The sequence below is a fragment of the Schistocerca gregaria genome, chromosome 2 (genome assembly GCF_023897955.1).
Source record: "Schistocerca gregaria isolate iqSchGreg1 chromosome 2, iqSchGreg1.2, whole genome shotgun sequence".
Classification (NCBI taxonomy): Eukaryota; Metazoa; Arthropoda; class Insecta; order Orthoptera; family Acrididae; genus Schistocerca; species Schistocerca gregaria.
In genome coordinates this window covers 882,440,129-882,465,923 of record NC_064921.1, presented here as the reverse complement: position 1 = coordinate 882,465,923, position 25,795 = coordinate 882,440,129, and the positions used below count along the sequence as shown (strand labels likewise).

Here is a 25,795-nt window from a genome sequence, read left to right as displayed (position 1 = left end):
TGTATTGAAATACAGAGATACGTAAATAGGCAAAATACGGCACTTTGGTCGTCAATGCCTATATAGGACAACAAGTGTCTGGGACAGTTGTTAGATTGGTTATTGTTGCTACAATGGCAGGTTATCAATATTTAAATGAGTTTGAACGTGGTGTTATAGTCGGCGCACGAGCGATGGGACACAGCATCTCTGAGGTAGCGATGAAGTGGGGATTTTCCCGTACGACCATTTCGCGACTGTTCCGTCAATATCACAAATCCAGCAAAACATCAAATCTGCGACATCGCTGCGATCGGAAACAGATGCTGCAAGAACGGGACCAACGACGACTGAAGAGAATCGTTCAACGTGGTAGAAATACAACCCTTCCGCAAATTGCTGCAGATTACAATGCTGGGCCATCAACAGGTGTCAGCATGCGAACTATTCAACGATACATCATTGATATGAGCTTTCGGAGCCAAAGGCCCCACTCGTGTTACCTTGATGACTGCGCGATACAAGGCTTTACGCCTCGCCTGGGCCCGTCAACATCGAAATAGGGCTGTTGATGACTGGAAACATGTTGCCTGGTCGGACGAGTCTCGTTTCAAATAGTATCGAGCGGATGGATGTGTGCGGGTATGGAGATAACTTCATGAATGCATGGACTCTGCATGTCAGTAGGGGACTGTTAAAGCTGGTGGAGGCTCTGATGCTGTGGGGCGTGTGCAGTTGGAGTGCTATTGGACACGTGATACGTCTAGATAAGACTCTGACAGGTGACACGTACGTAGGCATTGCTGTCTATCACCTGCATCCATTGATGTCCATTGTGCATTCCGACGGAGTTAGGCAATTCCAACAGGACAATGCGACACCCCACACGTCCAGAATTGCTACAGTTTGGCTCCAGGACCACACTTCCGAGTTTAAACACTTCCGCTGGCGCCGGCCGGAGTGGGCGTGCGGTTCTAGGCGCTACAGTCTGGAGCCGAGCGACCGCTAACGGTCGCAGATTCGCATCCTGCCTCGGCCATGGATGTGTGTGGTTTCCTTAGGTTAGTTAGGTTTAATTAGTTCTAAGTTCTAGGCGACTGATGACCTCAGAAGTTAAGTCGCATAGTGCTCAGAGACACTTGAACCATATGAGCCACTTCCGCTGGCCGTCAAACTCCCGAGACATGAACATTATTGAGCATATTCGGTATGCTTTGCAACGTGCTATTCAGAAGAGATCTCCACCCCTCGCACTCTTATGGATTCATGGACAGCCCTGCAGGATTCATGATGTCAGTTCCCTCCAGCACTATTTCATACGTTAGTCGAGTCAACGCCACGTCGTGTTGCGACACTTGTGTGTGCTCGCAGGAGCTCTGCACGATATTAGACAGGTGTACCAGTTTCTTTGGCTCTTCAGTGTATAAGTTGGTAAAAATTACTTCTTCTTTAACCTAAATAAATGATTTCTTGAAGTCATTGATTGATTTAACCCTATAGCTCGATAATGCATGAACGTTCGAAAACGATAACCAACTCGTGGCGGTGTAAATGCCACCGCGCGAGTGCGAACCTTGCTACAAATAGCGCGAACGCCTGAAAGTTGAGTGAGTGCTTAGCGCGTGCAGCTGATTCATTCACTTGTCGCGCTTGAGTGAGCTGCTAGCTACGGTAGGTTTGTCACCCCTGACAGAAACCTCTGTATCCAACGATGCCTGGCAGCGACGGCGTAACCGTGGGAATGGCTCGCACCATTTAGCGGGCGCGCTCCTGACTGCATGGAAGCGCTATCGTTGGCATCGTCGTGGAACGAGGCCGCTGCTTCCCGCCTCGCACTATTACGCATCACCAGCAATGCGGTGAGTCTCTCTCTCTCTCTCTCTCTCTCTCTCTCTCTTTGTACGTGTGTAAATTTTCTACACGACAGTCGACCAAAATAATTAAAAGTTGCGCCCAAAAAGTTCACTGAATCGACCTATATGTGAATGGCAGTGTATTAAAACTACGTTAAAACGCAGTCGTAAAATGACAAGAAGCGCTACGTAGCGACGTAGAAATTAGGCTGCACTCACGGTGGCATCGACAACGGTCGTCAGACGCCGTTGCCACAAGTCATCCAATAACATTGGACGACAGCTTGGTCACAGTGCGTCCGTTCGCCTTCGTGAGTTTTTGGTGGCTTCAAGTAGGTTAGGTTTTTAACAACTTTAAATGAACTGAGGTACATTTTAATCGCCAACGGTGGGATGGATACCACAGCGCCTCTGTGCTTGTAGGCGAGGGCTACAATGTGGCTTTTGCCATTAAAAAGGTGCCGAATGCATGCGAAGAACTATAACTGTTTCGAAAAGAACGTGGCGAGTACTGTGCAGTGTCCTCAGTTAATGGAATTACTAGGCAAGTCTTACGAATGTACGAGATGGAGAGAGAAACGTTCTGTTATTACATATTCGAAATGGTTCGGGGGTGACCTTCCGAAGCAAGATCTTGCTAGCTCTACTTGAAGTTGTGCAGACATACGTCAATTAATCTTCAACGAATGTCTTTCAGTATACATGTGAAAGACAAACACGAGGTTTAGAATAAGATACTCTGGATATCTTTCGCACTGAAAAGTGGAAATACATCCACCACATTTGCAGACCACTTCATGTAACAGAATCACCACACTACTGGCATAAAAACGGCAGTAATCAGAAATAATAATTCGCAGACAGCAAATGTCCACCTACCACAACCCCCTCCCCCACCCCCAAAAAAAGATCCGCTCCAGTAACGGTAAGCATAAGATACATCCTTCTCACTTCAACAAATTATTTTTTTATGGTTATAACTTACACCTAAAATACACTATAAATATTTTCCCTACTTGTCTTTTCCAATAAACTTGCGACTTCAGTCCATAGATTCCGAATTATATCCCGATTATGATATTTTTCATAATCAGGACATCACGATCGCCTTCTTTGACTAAACTTGTCTCTCGTGGGGTGTCGGCCATTGTCACCGAATAAAACAAACTGGTGTGAATTTCATCGTTTGTCGCCAGAAGTCTGTACATTCGGGCGGTGAAATCGGCGACACTGTGACCGCGCACATAGTGCCGCACTGATTTGAGAAGACGGGCCGTCTTCGATCAGTCGTTGTTGGAATCCACAGATATCGGTGCCACTGTTAACGTCAGCCGTAAACTGCATCACATTACTCACAAGGTAAATTTCCCGTCGCACCCCCTCAGATTTAGTGGTGAGATGGCCCAGTGGATAGCCCGTCAAAAATTGAACACAGTTCTAGCATGAAAACTGGAAGGAAGTGTCCTAAACTGTGAAAAAAGAAGCAAAATCGAAACAGTGAATGGTCCAAGCTGATGACGTGCAACATCGAACGAATTTCAGTAGCCATGGCGTCCTGGTTATGTGGTAACGGTGATCGACTGCGAAGGTGGAGATCTGCGTTCAAATTTCCGTCGTGCCTGAGAAGGGGCATGTATGTCTCACAAAATTATGAACTGTCCGCCCGTTCATTGATGTGACTGTTCGCTGTATTCAGATCTGTGGCTGTGTCGTGGTGCAATGTCCGTTCACAAGAACGAGGTGTAAGGAAGGGACATCCAGACGTACGCACCTCCTGTTTGTTGTACCCAAGTACCACATGTTCTGACTATCTAATTCCTTTGTTGTAACATATTTCACATAGATTTGTTGTTTGTTTTCATTTCTGTACGAGGTCTATGCTGCATCTCGCCTGTTCTCACTGTTCATCATATTCACTTGCAACGGTAATATATTCTTACCCTATGAGTCATATTTTATAACCAGTCTATAGTACGACAATTGCCAAGACTACAGAAGGAGAACAGACACGTCAATGATCGAACGGAAATGTCATGAACACCCAACAAATAGTGCAGTTTACGAGGCCCATCACAACCTTGGTCAAACTCCGATGGATCGTGCGCGTCCCCCATTCTACCCAAGGACAGCATGATCACTGATACTATATGCATCGTGCGTGTGTCTGATTAGCAGTCATTCCTCGCCACGTGACGCTGTTATCGCCTGGACGGGCTTATGTCGATAGTAGGTGGGTGTATGTGTGTATATTTTCAGTAGTTACAATGTTTTTCAAGTTCTCATATTCTTATATTTCATTCTCATATCAATTCTTACGTTTTATTCTTACGTTTATTCTTCAGGAATATTTGTTGAATTCATTTATTGTTTTGTACATTCGTGTAGTAATCTTATATGGACATGGGTAGATAAAGGGAAAAAATAAAATAAAAACAATAATAGGGTTTCGAACAAGGGGCGCAGAAGAGCGAATAGTGACGCTAGCCGCTGTCACCGCTTCGGTTGCTCTTGCTGTGCTCTAAAATGCACATAAAGTTCCTTGAAAGATTTGACTTATACTTTCTCAGAATTAGTTGAGTATCTACTAATGAGCCGAGACACGTTGAAATGAATGTACTGGGGCGTATTTGTATGTGGCACTAGAATAATATAAGAATATCAACGAATTAAAATGAAACTAGTATACTACATACGATGAATGTCTCTGATAGGCTCGATAATGCGGATCGCTGACTGTGCGCGACCGCAGAGCCAAAGATACTTTACAGCTTTGTTGGAGTAAGAGAGCGCTTGGTGTACAATTGTAGGAGGCTGTCTTTGAAAGAAAGACGATGGAGTAGGCAGTCTTTGCGGTGTGCTGTGTGAAGCCACCAAGAGTTAGATTAATGTAGGTATGTCAGTATTGTTGAACATGGAAGCAGAAGTCTTCTTGCAAATAAGGTAAGGATATTCAATAATCATGATTTCTGTTTTTGCCAGCACGTTAGTATAAATGAGTTGGCTGAAAATTGGGTATTGTTGAGTAACCCCAGCAGGTAGAAGGGTTTGATAAAAAGGCTAGTTAGATATTTCATTTCTGTAATACTTTTAAGATTTGTTAACAGAGCTGTGTGTGATTTGATGATTTGCATTTATGTTGGATTAATAAAGTTAGATAATACTTGCTGTTTAAATCTCATTGTTTGTGAAGCAATTGTGAGTAATGTCACTTCAATTGTCAGATTTTCTGAAAAGACGAAGTTAACTTGCAATATAATTTTGCTAAAACTGATTTTTAGTAATTCACCATAATCAGCACCGCCTTCCAGTTCAGGTCATGCATTTTTGTAAAGAAGTTGGAGTTTCGTAAATGTTCTCGTTTATCAGCCATATGAATTTCATGTGCATTTAAGGTATTGCGGCCAGCATTACACGCTGCTGAGCCTGCAGTTAGCATATTTATATTTTTTTTAATGAGAGACCAGAATATATCGCGTTCCACCGTTGTTGCTTTACAGGTAAGACAATTTAATTTATTTGTTATGTGCACAGGGACAAAAGTTATCATTTTTGCACAGGGCCAGATGATGCAGTGCCTAAAGGGCTGAATGTATTTTTCAGTGGCTATATTCCTGTATTGGTATTGGGAATTGCATTACTGAATCAATTCGTGTAAATCAAAATATCCACGAGTGTACTGCCCGTCTATAGTGTCCAACGGGCACAATATTTCGGCGATCAAACATGTCGCCATCATCAGGTGAACTGACGGACTGAGCTCCTGTGAACGTGCCGGCACGGAGATCCGTACGCTATGGCTGCTCACGGGGAACTGGGTTCGGTCTCGTCTCGTCTCGCTTAAATCACGGACATCCTCTGTCCGGAGATGATGGAGGCTAAGCAGCGGTGCTGCTGTTCCTCCTTTATCCTCTATGTTGTCGTATGGATGGCCTCACGATTCGAATGGGCCTCTGGCTACCCCGCTGAGTTTAAACTAGCGAAGTAGTTGGTCGCTGGCATGTCCTCTGGGGCAGGCTTACGCCTGCCGGAGCGCCACTCCTCTTTCACCCACTTCTCTGCGACCTGGCAGATGTGTTCCCAGTCGGAGGGGGTGAAGATGGGGCGGCTGTTGAGCAGTATTAGCTCCTTCCTCGTTACCACCTCACGCAACATGCCTCGCGTGTGGCGAAGGTCGCACGGTTGGTGAGGCAGTGGTGGTTTTGCGTGCGCCGGCGTGAAGGGGTACGGGTTGTCCCCATGAGGATACGTCCCGTCCTTCAGCGACGCCACGATCTTTTTCAGGAAGGGCTGCACGCTCCGCTCGTCCGGAAGCGGAAGGGGCAGTTCTTCGACGGTTTCCTCTTCTTCGGCTTGCGAAGAAGCCGGCGGCATCTCTTCCTCGGATTGGGCTGCTTCTTCCACGTCTGTCTCCGAGGGAGTAGACAGCGCAGGCGTCCAGACGTCGACTTCCATGCTCGAAGCCGCGCGGCGGCGGCCGATTTAAATACCCTCCGCCCGCGGCGCGCTCCCTCCGCCGTCCGCGCCACGGTAGCTCGGTGGAACAGATTGCGACGGCGTCTGAGATGACGTCGGTGTGATGGCTCTGTCCGCCGTGGACACTATAGACCGGCAGTACACCCGTGGATATTTTGATTATCAAATACGCCGGGAGAAACTCAAGAATCAATTCGTGTAAAGTTTTGCTAACAATCACACAGAATAAGTACACCATTTATACTTAACAACACGCAACACGACAGTTCGAGTTCAGTACTCATTGCCAGTTCAGACATTCATTCAACGTATTCGTAATCTTTCTCTTTCTTTTAGTAAAAAACGTTACAACGTGTTCGCTTATTTTGACCCCTTTTCCACTGAGTGAAGTTTCTGGGAAATAGAAGACTATGGCATTTGCTGTGTTCTTCCCGTTAGCATATTTCTCTTGCTACTCAGTATCGGGAGCCCGTACCATATACCACTAAGGGTATAGCGGCCGTCCCGGTGATTAAAGTTGTTCTTGAACTTTCCGATCTCAGCTGCCTCTCTGTTGATAGAACGCCCGTTTGTATATGCTGAAAGCCGATGGAGAAATGAACTTGTCCATCATCTAACAGAATCAGCATCGCTACACATTTTCCTCCATCACAGACACCTACACAATCCCTGATAGTATGCGTGGCCCCGTGACGTCTCCATGACGTTATTCGCCTAACTCCTAATGATGACGATAGTGAAAGTAGTTGTCAGCTTGCGTGCACAAACGAATCTGACGCGGCAGTAGAACAGAAACATTTATCCTAGAATTTCGCCACGGCCAACGATGTCCTTATGAGGCTACGGTCTTGTTGCTTTCCTGCTCCACGTCAACATGAAAGCAGAAATCCCTTAGAAGGACGGCCAGCTGACCCGCGCCGGCAGTGCGCCACAGGGAAAGTAACAGAAGCTCGCGCTGGAACTGCTGATAATTAGCAGCTGCGATTCTGCCCTTGGCCGGCTTCTGGTGTTCACGCCCAAGGTCCTCCATCCTACTGCAGAAACGCAGAAAGCGCGGCCCAAGGCGGCTGATGTGTGACGTATTAAATGACGCCGTTCTAGCAACAGCGGCCTTTCAAGCTCACCTCAGCATTTGTTTAAGAGAGCGTTTGGTAGAGTATATTGTCGATAGAGTGAGTCGTAAAAAGTAGCTATTTATGCACAATATCGCTTGTTCGCACCTCAGCCCACCTAATTGCCCAGTTCGTCCACGCGGAGATGCAGTGCTATTCCACCTAGAGATTGCCCAGTGTGGAGACCAGGTATGAAATGTTTTGCTGGTTAGAATTTTAGCAGTATGATAAGGGGGATTGACGGCTATAAAAGGACACCGGGCAAAGTATTTGTCAGCCCCCCCCCCCCCCCTCTCTCCACAGGAGAGACAACACTAACACCGTGTAACCCCGCACCCTTCCTCGATACTGACAATTCGGCAAGGACTACGGTCCAAAAGATTCTTCAGTGATGCCATATCCTGCAGCCACTCATTAAGTGTTAGAAACCGTAGAGCTGCCGAAGTGTGGGGATATTGATAGCTACGTTTCATCCGCTGTTTCAGATAGTTCCAGACATTTTCAGTAGCATCGGAAAAATGCTGCTATCGATGCACAAAAAGGCAAAAATTCTGGGAAAAATTTTAAAGGTGCTGAGGAAGCTATACCACGTTTCACAGTCATATATTTAAACAGTAGCATCTTCGCTTTTTTGTGCTCCGATTGGAGCATTTTTCCTCTGGTTCCCTTCTTTTCCCTGCCACGGCAAGGCATGTCACACATACGAAAAAGACTTTATGGGTCAGTAGAATTCGGGTAGTTTACTTATGTGCCTGACTTCCACATACAGATTTTGCACTGGCTTGACGAAAAAGGTTAATCAAGAATGGTCACAGACGTAGGAGATCTCGCAATAGTCTAAAGGAAGACTCTACACTGCAATACAGCAGAGTATTCCGCGAGAAACCTGGTTCTCTCAAATCGAGCCATATAGAAATAATACCACTATCATAACGCTCATCCGTCTGGGTCACGGCTGCTACCCTTCAGATCTTTATAGGATGAAACTTCAGCATCCCCATATTGTGAGACCATCCAACTGAAATTACAGGCCTCAACCATGTGATACTCGCTATGACAAGCAACGCCGCAAGTTTCTTAAGGCTTTGATCAGAGCAGGAATTCCTCAACTTACATCCGTGACGGACCTGTTCCGACAACTGACCACAACGGATTATGTCAGTGTTTCCCAGTTCCTGCAAGGAAGTTATAAGTTAGTCAAAGCATCCAGCGAGAAGTAGTGATAAATAGACCATGTTGAGTGCGTGAATGTGCAGACTGTACCATGAAGTTCACCTGGAATTAATGTAATTTCTAATGTGTATGCTGTATATGTTATATTGTATACCAGATCTGTACTTACTCACTTCTCTGACTAAATGGTTAATTCCAAACGCCAATAAAATATATTAAAAAAATTAATAATTATGGGGGACCAGAATTCCATAGTAGGAAAATGAATAGAAGGAAAAATAGTTGGTGAATATGGACTTGGAGAAAGGAAAGAAAGAGGAACCGGCTGGTAGAGTTTTACACAGAGCATAATGCAATCATAACTAACGCTTGGTATAAGAATAATGAAAGAAGGTTATACGCAGAAGAGATATGGAGATGCCGGAAGGTTTCAGATTGGACACACAATAGTAAAACAGAGATTTCGGAATCAGATTTTAAATTTTAAGACGTTTTCAGGGGCAGATGTGCACTCTGACCACAATTTATTGGTTATGAACTGCTGATTAAAACTGAAGAAACTACAAAAAGGTAGGAATTTAAGGAGATGGGTCCTGTGTAAACTGAAAGAACCAGAGGTCGTAGATGTTTCAGAGGGATCATCAGGGAACGAATGACAAGAACAGGTGAAAGGAATACAGTAGAGGAAGACTGGATAGCTTTGAAAGATGAAATAATGAAGGCAGCAGAGGATCAAGTATGTAAAAAGACGAGGGCTAATAGAAATCCTTGGATAACACAAGAGTCATTGAATTTAACTGATGAAAAGAGAAAATATAAAAATGCAGTACATAAAACGGGCGAAAGACAATACAAACGTCTAAATAATTACATTGACAGGGAGTGCAAAATTGCTAAACAGGAATGGATAGAGGACAAACGTAAGGATGTAGAAGCTCGTATCATTTTTAGGGCAAAGACAGATGCCGCCTACACGAAAATTAAAGAGGCCTTTGGGGAAAAGAGAACCAGCTGTATGAATATCAAGCGTTCAGATGGTAAACAAGACCTAAAGACGGGAAAGCTGAAAGGAGTATATATTTTTTGGACTCTAGCCAAAGGACTATCCAGAGCTCTTGACTCTAGCGTTCTGTCACCAACATAACCCAAGGTATGAGAGCCGGAAAAATCTCGTTTTTATGCGCGTCATTTTTTAAGATAGACAGCACATGCTGTCGCATGCATAGCGAGTATTTAGATCCGGTAGACTGGAATACTCTCTTTCAAATTCTAAAGGTGGCAGGGGTAAAATACAGGGAGCGAAAGGCTATTTACAATTTGTACAGAAACCAGATGGTGGTCATAAGAGTCGAGGGGCATGAAACGGAAGCAGTGGTTGGGAAGGGAGTGAGACAGGGTTGTAGCCTCTCCCCGATGCTATTCAATCTGTATATGGAGCAAGCAGTAAAGGAAACAAAAGAAAAATTCGGAGTAGGTATTAAAATCTAGGGAGAAGAAATAAAAACTTTGAGGTTCGCTGATGACATTGTAATTCTGTCAGAGACAGCAAAGGACTTGGAAGAGCAGTTGAGCGGAATGGTCAGTGTCTTGAAAGGAGGATATAAGATGAACATCAACAAAAGCAAAACGAGGATAATGGAATGTAGTCAAATTAAATCGGGTGACGCTGAGGGAATTAGATTAGAAAATGAGACCCTTAAAGTAGTAAAGGAGTTTTGCTATTTGGGGAGCAAAATAACTGATGATGGTCGAAGTAGAGAGGATATAAAATGTAGACTGGCAATAGCAAGGAAAGCATTTCTGAAGAAGAGAAATTTCTTAACACCGAGTATAGATTTAAGTATCACGAAATCGTTTCTGAAAGTATTTGTGTGGAGTGTAGCCATGTATGGAAGTGAAACATGGACGATAAATAGTTTGGACAAGAAGAGAATAGAAGCTTTCGAAATGTGGTGCTACAGAAGAATGTTGAAGATTAGATGGGTAGATCACGTAACTAATGAGGAGGTATTTAATAGGATTGGGGAGAAGAGAAGTTTGTGGCACAACTTGACTAGAAGAAGGGATCGGTTGGTAGGACATGTTTTGAGGCATCAAGGGATCACAAATTTAGCATTGGAGGGCAGCGTGGAGGGTAAAAATCGTAGAGGGAGACCAAGAGATGAATACACTAAGCAGATTCAGAAGGATGTAGGTTGCAGTAAGTACTGGGAGAGGAAGAAGCTTGCACAGGATAGAGTAGCACGGAGAGCTGCATCAAACCAGTCTCAGGACTGAAGACCACAACAACAACATATTTAGCGGGCTATTCGAGGTGCGATAGAACGTCTGAATGTTCGTAAAACCAGCAATGTACGCGTGCAGCCCTATGAACTTCATATTGGAAGAAGATGCTATCCACTCATCATGAACATATGCAAAAAGGGAGAACACCTGGCAACGGAGAATGTTGAAATAAACGTCCAGTTTGGTGGAATGTCTCAGCTGTTCTCAGCGTAATTAATAGTGTTCCTCTGGGTGTTGAGCTGAATTATTGTTCCCATTTTCAATCTGGTTGGAGTTTCGGCAGCCAGTACTACTAAGAGCAAAATTCCAAGCACACGAAGGTGACGACTTGGTAGGTCGTCGATGTGTCATACATAAAACTTTAACAACTACTCTGCTGGACACCCGGAAGCTCACCATTAATTCTGCTTCATGTTCACTTTAATCTGAATGACTGCTGCCAAGTCATGGTACGGAAAAAAAACAAAAACGTAATATCGCAGAAGCACTGCCAAACGGAACTAAGACTACACTCTATACATACACAGCATGTTAATCGCCTCATTGAGCCGTCGGTGTTCTCAGTGCTTTGCACCATTTAAGAGCAGGCATCATCGCGACTCCTCTGATTTCCAGTCAGCGACTGTTTAGTTTATCCCGATGTGCCGCTGTGAAAGATAGCCTCCGTAGAGGTATCCGATTCTAGATATCCATTGCACAAAGTGCCCTTCGCAATGTTCGCCTGGAAACTGATTGAGATGAGCTGACAGCAGAAATTCCTAGTTGGTTTTAAAGCAATAAGATAGAATATGGAAAATGTTCTTTATCCAGAATGTCCTATTCCATTCGTCGGAAGAGCGTGTTTCATTAATACGGTATGCAGTGCTCTATGAAAGCTGATATATACTGTCACCAGATGCGTCTGCTGCTGTCCTCCACAAACAAAAGCTCTGTGCAACTGGAATTGCGGCAAAAACTGACGGCGATCTTTGGTATACAAAATACACGCCATAGGATTAAGTTTCAATTTGTATCGAAAGCAATATTTATATGCGCAACTGCCTTCTGCTTCGATTTGATGTTTCGTCAGCAGTTGCCGATTTGACTGAGGGATGGTCTTCGAAAATGAGAAATAGCGAAGAAGAGAGATTGTGCAGTGTTAAGCATGTGTCCATAACCTAGCGATCTCCGACGCAGACTGTAGGCTAATCCTTTATTTCAGCCCGTAGCTAAATCGTCCAAGAGAGCTGCAGAGCACCCAGTGCCCGTGATGGTCATTAAATCCGCAAACAAAACCTGTGCCCCAACCTCAAGCCACTGCGCACCAACTATGATGAAGAATGGCGTCAGGGTGACAGTATCAAAGCATTAAACGAATCTACACTCCTGGAAATTGAAATAAGAACACCGCGAATTCATTGTCCCAGGAAGGGGAAACTTTATTGACACATTCCTGGGGTCAGATACATCACATGATCACACTGACAGAACCACAGGCACATAGACACAGGCAGCAGAGCATGCACAATGTCGGCACTAGTACAGTGTATATCCACCTTTCGCAGCAATGCAGGCTGCTATTCTCCCATGGAGACGATCGTAGAGATGCTGGATGTAGTCCTGTGGAACGGCTTCCCATGCCATTTCCACCTGGCGCCTCAGTTGGACCAGCGTTCGTGCTGGACGTGCAGACCGCGTGAGACGACGCTTCATCCAGTCCCAAACATGCTCAATGCGGGACAGATCCGGAGATCTTGCTGGCCAGGGTAGTTGACTTACACCTTCTAGAGCACGTTGGGTGGCACGGGATACATGCGGACGTGCATTGTCCTGTTGGAACAGCAAGTTCCCTTGCCGGTCTAGGAATGGTAGAACGATGGGTTCGATGACGGTTTGGATGTACCGTGCACTATTCAGTGTCCCCTCGACGATCACCAGAGGTGTACGGCCAGTGTAGGAGATCGCTAACCCACACCATGATGCCGGGTGTTGGCCCTGTGTGCCTCGGTCGTATGCAGTCCTGATTGTGGCGCTCACCTGCACGGCGCCAAACACGCATATGACCATAATTGGCACCAAGGCAGAAGCGACTCTCATCGCTGAAGACGACACGTCTCCATTCGTCCCTCCATTCACGCCTGTCGCGACACCACTGGAGGCGGCCTGCACGATGTTGGGGCGTGAGCGGAAGACGGCTTAACGGTATGCGGGACCGTAGCTCAGCTTCATGGAGACGGTTGCGAATGGTCCTCGCCGATACCCCAGGAGCAACAGTGTCCCTAATTTGCTGGGAAGTGGCGGTGCGGTCCCCTACGGCACTGCGTAGGATCCTACGGTCTTGGCGTGCATCCGTGCGTCGCTGCGGTCCGGTCCCAGGTCGACGGGCACGTGCACCTTCCGCCGACCACTGGCGACAACATCGATGTACTGTGGAGACATCACGCCCCACGTGTTGAGCAATTCGGCGGTACGTCCACCCGGCCTCCCGCATGCCCACTATACGCCCTCGCTCAAAGTCCGTCAACTGCACATACGGTTCACGTCCACGCTGTCGCGGCATGCTAGCAGTGTTAAAGACTGCGATGGAGCTCCGTATGCCACGGCAAACTGGCTGACACTGTCGGCGGCAGTGCACAAATGCTGCGTAGCTAGCGCCATTCGACGGCCAACACCGCGGTTCCTGGTGTGTCCGCTGTGCCGTGCGTGTGATCATTGCTTGTACAGCCCTCTCGCAGTGTCTGGAGCATGTATGGTGGGTCTGACACACCGGTGTCAATGTGTTCTTTTTTCCATTTCCAGGAGTGTATTTCTTAGATACCGAGTCCACTGGATGGAGAGGGCAGTACCCTCCCTCAGGAATAGGGATCACAACATTTGCCATCCTAGTACGTTACCTCCGCGACAACTTGAACAGATGAACCAAAATCCTCACGCCTTTCTGTGTTTTGTGTTAAGCGACTCAAGATGTTCATGGTCATTAGTGACGGCGAGCTGCTTCTCGTTTCGCCCGATGGACCGAACAGTGTTGTTCCGTTATGCATCTAGAATTGGTGGGAACTTTTAACAGATGGCCAGCTTGTTCAGCCTTCCGAGGAAAACCGCCTTTCGGTTAGAGGTCTGCACTGATAAACGAAATGCTAACCGCAACCTGTATCAACTTAGGAGCTGGTGGTAGATTTGCGGTTAGCGTGCATTATTTTCGTTGGTACACTTCGTTTTGAAATTTTGTTGCAAGTCAGTGGCTGCAGTTGTGTAAATGATAAATTGTACAACTTTAAGCTCTCATTTCTTTCCCCGTTATCACAAAATTTACTTTCTTTATGTATGCCTAAATTAGTGCCATTTAATTTTTTTTATATTAAGAACAGTCGCTAACGTTCTAGCATTAAACCAAAAATTCTTTGTTTAATTTTGACATTTTGACTAAAAGGAATTTCGTACCAGACGTCATAGTCATCGTCGCCTCTGTCTTCTCGTATCTCTTGGAACTCACCAAATAATTTTCTTGGAGTATCTACCATTCGTTTGCCTGGTGATACGTTCCTTCCGCTGCCACTTTCATTATACTCGCTATTACGCCTTTCACTTCAGTCTGTCCACTGATCCACTCGTATTCCTGTCTCTCTTAGTAATTACTAATGTGCATCTCTCCACTGTTCGCTAAGCAACCTTCACTTATTTTCTAGGTTACCTCGTTAGAAGTTAATGTTTCACTGCCAGACATCAGAAGTGAAAATAAGCGCTGACTGTACACTCCCCTTTTCTGAGACATCGGAAGTTTAGTTTGGAAAACTGTGCCCATTTCACCAAAAGGAGTCCAGCTCATTCTGACTCTAGTTTATTTCCACGGTCGTCCTATCGGTGGGTTAGACAGCGCTACATAGAATAATTCGTTAGCTGTATCTAACACTTCATAGTTGATTTTACTCATTTGTTTGTGACAAGTTTATTATATATGATTTTAGTATTATTGCAGTCGGTGTGACGATTAATAAACGCCAAAAAAGCTACGAAAGGGAGGCAGATGACGTTTTACAAAGTCATGGCAGTTTCTGCTACGCTCTGTGGAGCTGAAACCTGGGTCCCACGCAACAGGTTATGAGCAGGATATAGGCTGCGGAAATGAGATTTCTCCGAAGTGCTAAAGGCTGCACCAGAGAAGATCGCTTCAGAAATGAAGATATTAGGAATCAATTAAAAGTTGATTCAATGCACAATAAAATAGACCTGAATAGAAATGTATGGTGGGAACTTGTAGACAGAATCTCTGAAAATACACTTCCAAATTTAATTCTTGACTACAAAACGCGAGGGACGAGACAGGGGAAGACCACGGAAGAGGTGACTAGACTTTGATGACCGGAACAGGTGAAATCACTTAATCCTTGGAGGGAGGAGGAGACGTAATATTGCAGTTGATTTTTTAGGCCTGCTTTCACACTTGCTCTCTTAGGTGTGCTTTCACACTTGCTCTCTTAGGTTCTTCAACGTCATAGTGCGATATCGCATCTAAGGTGTGTGATTAAGAAGAAATGTTAGAATGAGTATAGTGTATTACCACTGTGGTGATGAATGAATCTGGCAGTGGCAGACCATCAAATATGCGATGCTCCTGAGATAGCGACGAAAAGTCTGAAAGCTCCTTGATGACGGTATCTTAACAAAAGAGAATAACTGATAAGAGACCATCATTGCGTAGTAGTGATGAAACTCTATCAGCTTTAATTCTGTCTCCGTATTCCACTCCGTTTTCCAGTAATGTTAAGCACAATAAATACTCATCCGTTCGACAAAAACAGCAAATCGCTACTGAACCGATGAATATTCGACCTGGGAGCCATGCTAAGAGACAGGTCGCACGGTCAACCCAACGCCAACGCTTTGATGTAACTGCTGGCAGTCCGAACCGTAACCAAGAGCAACCGCTGTTTTGGCTCCGATTTGCCGCCCGTACACACGAAGCAAATCTCGGACAACGAGACAATGTCGTAGTATGTGCGCGCCTTAAGTCATACGGCTCCCAACACCTGGGGTAATGGTATAGAATGGCATGGAGTTTATAACATGATCACGTGTGGTTCACAAAGGCAATTACTTGGACAGCAGGCGCCACAATTCAGACTTGTCAAGGCCCATGGCTTTTCCCTATCTTCGAGGTCTCTGCGACGTTATCCTTCAACAGATAATTGAAGACTGCACATTTCCCTTGTTGCCCAGACCCTCCTCGATGTAGCGTATGTTCGACTGTTGACCTGGTCAAAACGTTCTCACCCACTGGAAGAAGGGGGTTGGAGGAGAGTAATAATAGTTTACCGAAAGATTGGAACTTCACCACTCGCCAGCCATTGCGACTGATGAACTACTTCGGAATTCATGGGTTCTTTGGGATTTATGTAGGGAGGGAAGTTCATCTAATAAGAGAACGTAACGAAATGTAGCTTTTGCCTGGCCTCCGCGCAGCAAAGCACATGGCCCCGGAGCGTGACTAAGGCGGAGGGACAGGTAACGGTGAGGCCGTGGGCCGTCTGGGACGGAGTGGAGGGGGGAAACCTGGGGTGCGGGTGGGGGCCGCGAGGCTGCCGGCAGGCCGCTGTCCGACGGAGCGTCAGTCAAGTTGGAGCCGCCGACACCTGTTGCTGTTCGTACAGTATTTGAGTCGCACGGTGCGTGCAGTTGCGGTGCCAGCTGCCACATAGGCTCACTTTGTGGTCCGTCCCTTTAAAGTGTCGTCTGCGAGTGCGATCGTGAACGAGTCCGACAGCGGAGCCAGCCTTCCTTCGTGAGCAGCTAGAAGGCCAGTGTTCCACTCCAGCAGGTAAGCAAGCAGTCTAATAACGCTGCAGTGATGCGTCATCGGTGCCAAGCCCAGGTCCACAGCGTGATTCGTCGCTCGTCTTTTCCTTTTCTTATGCAGATAACGGATAAGACGGATGTGTAAAGTTTCTTTTCGCGGAGGGTCCCCGTCCACGGATAGCGCAAGATGGCGGTTGCAACCTCCATTTGATTCGTCTCCAGTTGCATTCAGACCATCTTCTCAGAGCAACCAGTGTTACTGTGTTAAGCCATGTGTAATGTTCCGAAGGTTTTACATGTCTTGTATTTAGTTATCTTCACAGCCAATTTTTTTTTCTGTGACCTTCTCAAGCCGTGCCCCTCAGCATTTCAGTGATGTATCATTGGATAAACTTCAAAATCCCTTCGAATTTCTTTCGGTAATACCATAAGTATCGTGGTACAAAGGCAGTTTCTTTGAATATGGGATGCGTTGCTTGACGGAGGGACAATCAGGATTTTTATTATGGGTAATCAGCTTTTGTCAAATCGCTGTCAGCCGGCCGGAGTGGCCGTGTGGTTCTAGGCGCTACAGTCTGGAGCCCAGAGACCGCTACGGTCGCAGGTTCGAATCGTGCCTCGGGTATGGATGTGTGTGGATGTGTGTAATGTCCTTAGGTTAGTTAGGTTTAAGTAGTTCTAAGTTCTAGGCGACTGATGACCTCAGAAGTTAAGTCGCATAGTGCTCAGAGCCATTTGAACCATTTTTGAAATCGCTGTCTTTGAAGACGCTAGGTACACGCTCTAGATAATGAACTTATTGTTACATTCTTTTCAAGCTCTTCTGTTTTCTCCATGGTCCTCCCGATTTACAAGCGATGTGATCTGTTGGTCTGATGTTGTCTTAACAACACGGCCGTTGTCCATCAAGTAAAAAGAAACTGAACGGGAGGAGGGAAGGAATTGTCCGAATGGTGGACGAACCACCTGGGCACAGTTGTGGTTCTCCTTCATCTTACAATGTGGACATAGAGGTTTTACGAAGATGATCATTGATTATGGTCACCGACTTGCTTCTCTTGCCAGATTAGCGAGAATGCTCGATAGTTTTACTGCCAGACTGTAGAAAACGCATGCGATATCACTAGAAAAGTTGTACTTAAACCACCCAGTGTCTGTTTTCACGACGGAGTCTACGAATATTCTCCAGCCGTACAACCGTAACATTGAAACACCTGGACGTAAAAAAATCATTCTTCCCACGCTCCTTCAGCTAGTGAAATGATAACTTCACGTATGACTCAGTGGAAGGCGTTGCGTGCAAAGGAAGTACCGTACTTGACATGAATTAGAAATTGGTTTCTTTTGCAGACAGGAGAGAGAAACATAGTTACGTTTAACCTGCCGCTACGATGTTCTTTTTCGCCTGGAAGTATTTGATTATCCAGAGAGCTGAAGTGGTATTGTAGATGGTATGAACGTTTAGCTGGTAAACGAAGGCTGTTCTGCTTCGGAACTGCCCAATGGCGCCTAGGGATGGACCTCATATCTTTTGTTTACGAAGACAGTGAAATGGTCCCTTGACATTGTTCTGTTATTGAATAGGTTGCATTTAAGCCGCGTAGTTTCAAAAATTCGCACGGAATGACTTGCGCTTCTTTCGCAGAAACAGAAGTTGCGTTAGGAGGAAGTCGGAACCAGAGCGTCAGGATAACAAGTGTTAAGGTTGCGATACCGAAGTTCCTCTCGTCATATTTCTCTCCTGGAGAACGGAACGGACCTTTCGCAAAGCATAACAGCCTTTTATACTGATGACACTAATGGTAGCCGCAGTGGCAATCAGCCACATATTGAAACTGTGCCGAACGGGGAGTCGAATGCAGAACCCAGCATTTCACGGCCATTACTCTTACAAACTGAGCGTGCCATCTTTTAGCCGGCAGGGCTGGTACTTCAAGGATCAGTTGGAGACATGCCTGGACAGCTCAGTCGGTAAAAACTTTTCTCTATAGGCAGGGATCCAGGTTTGACTTCCAGCTCGGCTTAATTTACAGAACTCTGTTACCCTTCCCTTGTAAACAGCTATCGTCTTAACGTCGTAGAGGTCTCCGTCAGAGTCTGTGACAGGTACATTGCATATGTGAGGAAGGTGTCGACTTTCATATTTTTACAGGGAGTCTATTGTCAGAAATGAGATTTTTTTTCTCTCCTTGATTGCAAGACTGTGTCGGAACTGCAAAACTTCACCCAATATACCCCATGGGGAAATCACCCCCTGCCATAGGTCGCGCGGATTTGCTTGAATTAGATGTGTTAGGGAAGAACTATGCTTAAACGACTGATAATGATAGACAGTTTAGGCCCTATAGAGATACTGGAGTTGTTAGTGTTCCATCACCTTGTCGCAAATGTGGTCGCGACTATTTTAATAGTTACAACTACACCTCAGACTTTTAGGTTCTAAAAATCTTAAATTAGATACTTAAAATAGGGCCTGTCACTTACAAAAATAGCTTATAAAAATCAGAAAATATCTAACCAAAAGCTGACATTTTATGTTCTAAAAAGATAAATAGATTGACAAAAATCCGCAGTATGTTGTTGTCTATGACCGTAATTACAGTCACAGTAAATAACTAACACTTTCTCGAGATTTTCCATTGACAAGCTGTATCTCTTGTCTGTTACTAGCAACTTATATGCAGAGAATGAGCGTTCTGCCTCAACAGATGTCACCAGAGCATATTTAAAGGACGGTATTAGGCGCAAGGGGACCGCACACTGATATTCTGTTGATTTACCTAGTAAGATGTCAGCAGCCACTGTGCAGAGGGTGGTCAGCTCTAACTTTAGTACCAATAGAACCTGGGACAAAGTTGATTTTTTTTTTTTTTGTCATCTCTTCTACCAATCGCAGTTGCGTGCAGACTGGTTTCCCTGAATACTCCACAGCTTTGATAGGGACCAGAAATGCATAATGAGATTTTATGTATGCAGTGTCGTTGGAAATTGTTGGGTCCTTTAGAAGATCTTAAGCTGAAATAATGCTAATTGAATCCTCCCGCAATTAAATAACAAATGCTGGCTGTAATATTTCATGGCCTCTAGCCACGTTCCCCACGGAGTAAGTATGGATTCTCGTGGAAGTGGTACGTTGGGAAGTTCCTCTCGAAATAACTGGGTTCGTGTAGTGCGTTAATAAAAACCTTTTTGATGGTTGAAACTAGCTTATTTACATGTGGAAATTTGAGACATTTCGTCTCAGCTACACGATTCATGTCATGAGCAAGGCTCGGTAAAATACTTTCAAGAATTTAACACCAGCTATCATGTATACAGCTGCAACAATGTGGATTACACGTACTTTATTTTCGTCTATACTGTAGGGGGAAAAGTAATTTGAGTGCTTTATTAACAAAGTAAGCAATCGTTTCTTGGTTAGCCTTTAACTCCTTGCTGCAGATCAGATGAGGTAGAGAGCGGTTGTCAGGATCTAATTTTACAACAATCAGATTAGCCACATGTCGACCTTGTCTGTCACCTGTCCTATCGACCGAGATCCACATGTATGAATCGCCTGTATCTTCCCTTACCCTGCTCAATGTATTTTCATGTAAAGTATCTAAATAGTTATTTCTCGGTGTGGATTCTGATGGAATGCTGCGGTGACAGTATTTCTGTAGAAAACTTTTGAACTGGCTATTTTCAGCTGCATTGAATGGGATGCTTGCTGCAACAATGGCTTGACACAGATAAGGATGAAATTCGTTTTTGTTTGTTGCATTTTGATTAGTTAGAAACGTTTGTTTTATGTTTGATTTATTTTTTAAGTTTGCCTGGTGTTTAATCCCTCCAACGTGCTGACTTAAATGCGACCTCTGTTCTTCATAACGTACCTAAAAACAAAAAGAAATGAGAAATACTTTGTGGAAGAATTTACGTACAAGATCTACTTAGCAAAATTAACTTACACTAATCATTTCTAAACAATATTTTTGCATTCGCATATGTCTGGTGCAAGTTAACTCTGGTTAAACAGTGGCATCACTGTTCTCTGAGTGAGCGTAGCAGATAAAAGGTTAACATTATACTTACTTCTTTGTTCCACACATTGCAGTGAATTGCTCTTCGAACCGTAGAGAAATCAGGAAATTCTTGTAACCACTGACGGATCGGAGATGATTTGGAGCTGGCTATTTTCGGCATGCTTGACTTTCCACAAATACACTATCGCTGTGAAATATTTCACCACATCTAAGCAGCAGGCTGACCGACTGCATGAAGACAGTGCAGATGTTTTAAACAGGCATTTCCGACAGGACAGAAACGCGCCGGAGACAGGTCACAAGGCTCCTCCGTGCCCTGCCGGCCCATTTGACGGTTCACAGCGTCCGACAAAGCCATGCGGAGCAGGGCGGACTGGAATTAGCTGGCCTATGCTGTCGTCCTCTGACCACGAAAGGTGTTCACGCAAGCACGCCAACCAATTATTATTCAGTTACTGTTTTCTAAGTATCCGGGAAGACCAGAAGAGTAGTATTAGTCGTACAAATTTTGACTGTTTTTTTAAAAATTAGATACTATCAGGTTCTGACATGAAATTAGGGGAATGGGTAAACCACGAGAGAATGTTTGTCATGAAATATTTTATTTCATTGGATTTTTTTCAGGTACCAACATGAAATTAGGTATAATTACGTGCTACAAAACTAGCTTTTTCGGTTATAAATTGGCGTAATTCGTGTATTGTTCGCGCAAACAAAGTTGACACTCGGCACTGTGGCTGATGGGAGCGACTATAAATGGGAAATGCCTTTACGGTCGCTCCCATCAGCCACCGCGCCAAGTGTCAACTTTGTTTGCGTGTGTAGTATGTACAACTTTTATTGCCTTTATTTAATGAGGAACAATATAGGTTTTTACCAAAAATCTAAGGTCTAGTTATAAAGCTGCACAGTGTGTGCATATACAAGTGAAACTTAACGTCAGCCAGGATGCCGAGAAGCCAGACTGTTGTTCTGTCAAGGGGTAGCGTGGCTACGTGTACAGTAGTAAATATAAGCTGGCATTGAAAGGGTCCAAGTCAAACGGGCGGCGCGTGACGCGTGGACGAAGTGTCATGCGTCATGTTTGACCGGCGCTGTTGGGGATTCCGATTCCGACAGTACCGTGTCTGCACCGCCGGATCTGTGTTATTCGGGACGCGGCTTAGTTCCTCGTGTCGATTAACTGCTGAATCGCACAACATACAAAGTCAGTTTGTTAATGCCTCGTGAGATTCGATAGCAGTTTTTTCTATCCTTCCTAGGTATTAAGTCTCAGTTATGTCAGTTTCCTCGTACTTTCACACCGAGTTACCTAGTCTGAAAATATTCCAGCTTGTAATTTCAGGCTATTGCAGGGTGCAGTTTAAGGCACGTGGGCCACAAGAGAAGCAAGCCTACTCTTCATCACCGATTTCGTCCAGATGTATGGTATAAGAAAGACCCGGACAGAAATGAAAGTGACAGGTGGGAGCTCCAAATAGCCAAGCTTTCAGAAAAAATTGCATTTTTTAACGCGGATGGAGTGAAGCATAATCTGATTATTTTAGCGTAGCTGCCAGGCTGGGTTGGCAGAGGGGAAAGAGTACAGACCTGTAATCAGAGGGTCGTGAGGTCGAGTCCGTATGTGGGAACGTTTTTTTATTATTATTTTCTGTTTTTACGTTTAACTGCAAATAAACTGAAACATTGCTCAATATATTTTATGTATTTATATTTTCACTAAATGAATAAAAGGAAAGGCAAAGGGAAACTTATGATTGCAAACAAATTTCGAAGCAATGATTGTATTTAAAACCTTGACGAGGTATGTACGAATAACTCACCAAGAAACAATTGTAATTAAAGCATGCAGGACTGCGTATTCCGTTAGTTTCATTTTGAACTTTGAGCACACCCCAGCAGATTTCCGGAGCAGGTTATATCGGTCCATCGAGAGAGAAAAAGAAATCACATCGTGAGAAGCTAGTATCAAAATACATTCCATCGTACATCGTCAGCTATCCCCAGCAATGTTTGGCGAAGTGATGCGTTAAATGAGATTTTCTGCCAGACGGTGCGATGAGAGAAAATCTTTTTTTGTGGTAAACAAAGTAATCTCTCTGCTGTTGTTGTGGTCTTAAGTCCTGAGACTGCTTTGATGCAGCTCTCCATGCTACTCTCCTGTGCAAGCCTCTTCATCTCCCAGTACCTATTGCAACATACATCCTTCTGAATTTGCTTAGTTTCTTCTTCTCTTGGTCTCCCTCTACGATTTTTAACCTCCACGCTGCCCTCCAGTACTAAATTGGCGATCCCTTGATGCCTCAGAACATTTCCTACCAATCGACCCCTTCTTCTACTCAAGTTGTGCCACACTTCTCTTCTCCCCAATCCTATTCAATACCTCCGCATTAGTTATGTGATCTACCCATCTAATCTTCAGCATTTTTCTGTAGCACCACATTTCGAAAGCTTCTATTCGCTTCTTGTCTAAACTATTTATCGTCCATGTTTCACTTCCATAGATGGCTACACTCCATACAAATACTTTCAGAAACGACTTCCTGACACTTAAATCTATACTCGATGTTAACAAATTTCTCTTCTTCGGAAACGCTTTCCTTGCCATTGCCAGTCTACATTTTATATCCTCTCTACTTCGACTATCGTCAATTATTTTGCTCCACAAATTGCAAAACTCCTTTACTACTTTAAGGGTCTCATTTCCTAATGTAATTCCCTCAGCATCACCCGACTTAATCCGACGCCATTCCATTATCCTCCTTTTGCTTTTGTTGATGTTCATCTTATATACTCCTCTCAAGACACTGTCCATTCCATTCAACTGCTCTTCCAAGTCCTTTGCTGCCTCTGACAGTATTTCAATGTCATCGGCGAACCTCAATGTTTTCATTTCTTCTCCATGGATTTTAATTCCCAATCCGAATTTTTCTTTTGTTTCCTTTGCTGCTTACTCAATATAGAGATTGAATAATATCGGTGATAGACTACAACTCTGTCTCACTCCCTTCCCAAGCACTGCTTCCCTTTCATGCCCCTCAACTCTTATAATTGCCATCTGGTTTGTGTACAAATTGTAAATAGCTATTCGCTCCCTGTATTTTACACTGCCACCTTCAGAATTTGAAAGAGAATATTCCAGTGAACATTGTCAAAAGCTTTCTCTCAGTCTACAAATGCTATAAATGTAAGTTTTTATTCTGTCTATAGAAGACTTTAAACAAACATTTAATTGTAAAAGTGGAGCGTTTATAATATGTAAAAGATGCCAAGCCAGTTATTCTCCCCCGCCCCCCCCCCCCCTTTTATGATGAGTATCACCCCAGCACATGTAAAGTCAGCTGTAAAGTATTAAAAGTATCTAATTTCGTTTATGAAGTTCCCTTGTGTAGCTTACAGTCGCTTCCGGGAAATTTATCTGCAGTCCTGTATTTACCTTTGCCTTCGCCTTTGGTGCTTCTATGAGAATATTAAATACATACAGTGAGCATTAGGTTTGTTTACGTTGTAAGTAACGTGAAAATTGAAAATAATGTTTCTGCATGCGTACTGGACCCACGTTCCTCGGCTTGCCGTTGTGTACTCTTTCCGCTGTGCCGAGCGCTACGCTAACGTAAACTGCTCGTGCTTCCCTCGATCCGCGCCAAATTGCTATTTTGTCTAAACGCTTCGCCATCTGGATATCCCACTTCTGCCGCTTTAATTTCTGGCCGGGCCCTGCATCTACTATAAATTTGGACGAAACTGCTGATGAACGAGTAGTCGCGGTCGCCTTGCGAGAGTGGAACGAGCTCACTTCACCACAGGGAACTAGCGGCTGACAGCTATAGCCTTGATATGCTCGAGGGTCACTACGGACGCGACGCGCAAGAGACGTGGCGGAGAAATTCTTCCCGGAGGGCGTGGAGTTCGGCGACCGCTGTTCGCGGTCCATTGTGCCGCATAATCGATCTCCACGGTCTGATACCCCAGGCTGCAGAGGATATCGTCCCGAAATCTCGGCCAGGGCCGCGAAGCGAAGCCTTTCACGTCACAGATCGGCGACTTGAACGGGTCGGGCAGGCGGTTTTTTTACACTGCGCACTGGGACCGTTCGAGCAGGCGTGTCTACTGAAATGCTTTCTCATTTCTTAAAAGCCTGCACTTTCTCAGAGGAGAGGTCGCAAGTGCCGGGGAGTATCGACACTTTTTTTTCCCCCTAAACGCTCAATTTCTCCGGACTGAGGCAGGTGGTGCAGTAATTAAGACGCTGGACTCTCATTCGGAAAGATAGCTCTTGAAACCCCCCCCCGTTCAGCCATCCACACTGTGGTTTTCCGCCGTTTCGCGAAAAGTTTTATGCCAAATGGCGGCGTTGTTGTTGCGAAAGGGAAGAGGCCGGTTTCCTTCCCCAGTCCTAGCGTGTGCTCAGTCCCTAATGACCTCGTCATCGACAGGACGTTAAAGCGTAATCTCTCTTACTTTTCCATGTTGTCGTCGGCGGCTAACAAGTTTCTCCGTTTTCAGTGGAGCCACAATATAGTAACATTGTTACTTAATAAATATATTTTCGCTCTGAAACTAAGATTCTGTCTTTGGACATTATTTTCTGCAAGAGTGGAGTTATCATTGCCCGTGAATTTAATACGATAATTGTCACACATGTGCTACAATAGAAATGTTGTGTCTGTTCTATTGACATTTTATAGGTTTCTGTATTTTGCTTGTAATCATTATTCCCACTTTATTATTATTATTATTATTATTATTATTATTATTATTAACGCTTGGGCTCTACTGGAGGACGTGAAAGGGCATTTTGACAGTTTTTTTTTGCTTTACTTTGTGCTAGTATTACCTACATTCTCTTCAATTGACTCGATTCTGTCTGTCAGGCCAAGTTGTTCTGGACATCTTGAGATTTTCTGCCAGGCTATTTGTACAGTTGTGAATTTTATGTTTGTCGTTTTTTTTCTGTATCATACATGGACTTGCATTATTCCAGCTCCCTTCAGGTATTCTTTTACTGCCATGATGCAGTTTGTTTTTAGTGTCACTCCGTGACACTTTTGTAAAATTCCACAACCTGCCTACTTAATGAGACTGGCCCTACGTTTTTCAAGTACCCAAAAACTTGTTAGCT

General features: G+C 44.6%; 1 protein-coding gene across 7 annotated transcripts in view; it reads left to right on the top strand.

Annotated features, from left to right (window-relative positions):
- The window catches only part of LOC126335297 (CD109 antigen-like), a 460,905-nt gene that overhangs the window by 220,248 nt on the left and 214,862 nt on the right, over positions 1 to 25,795 (top strand). For 3 of the 7 annotated variants that reach the window (XM_049998395.1, XM_049998398.1, XM_049998396.1), the window contains exon 1: positions 16,454 to 16,670. The exons of 3 other annotated variants lie outside the window; for them this stretch is intronic. The gene's annotated coding sequence lies outside the window, so the exon portion shown is untranslated. Of the gene's footprint in view, positions 1 to 16,428; positions 16,671 to 25,795 lie in introns of those variants that run through there. One more of the 7 variants, XM_049998394.1, reaches the window with a different exon arrangement.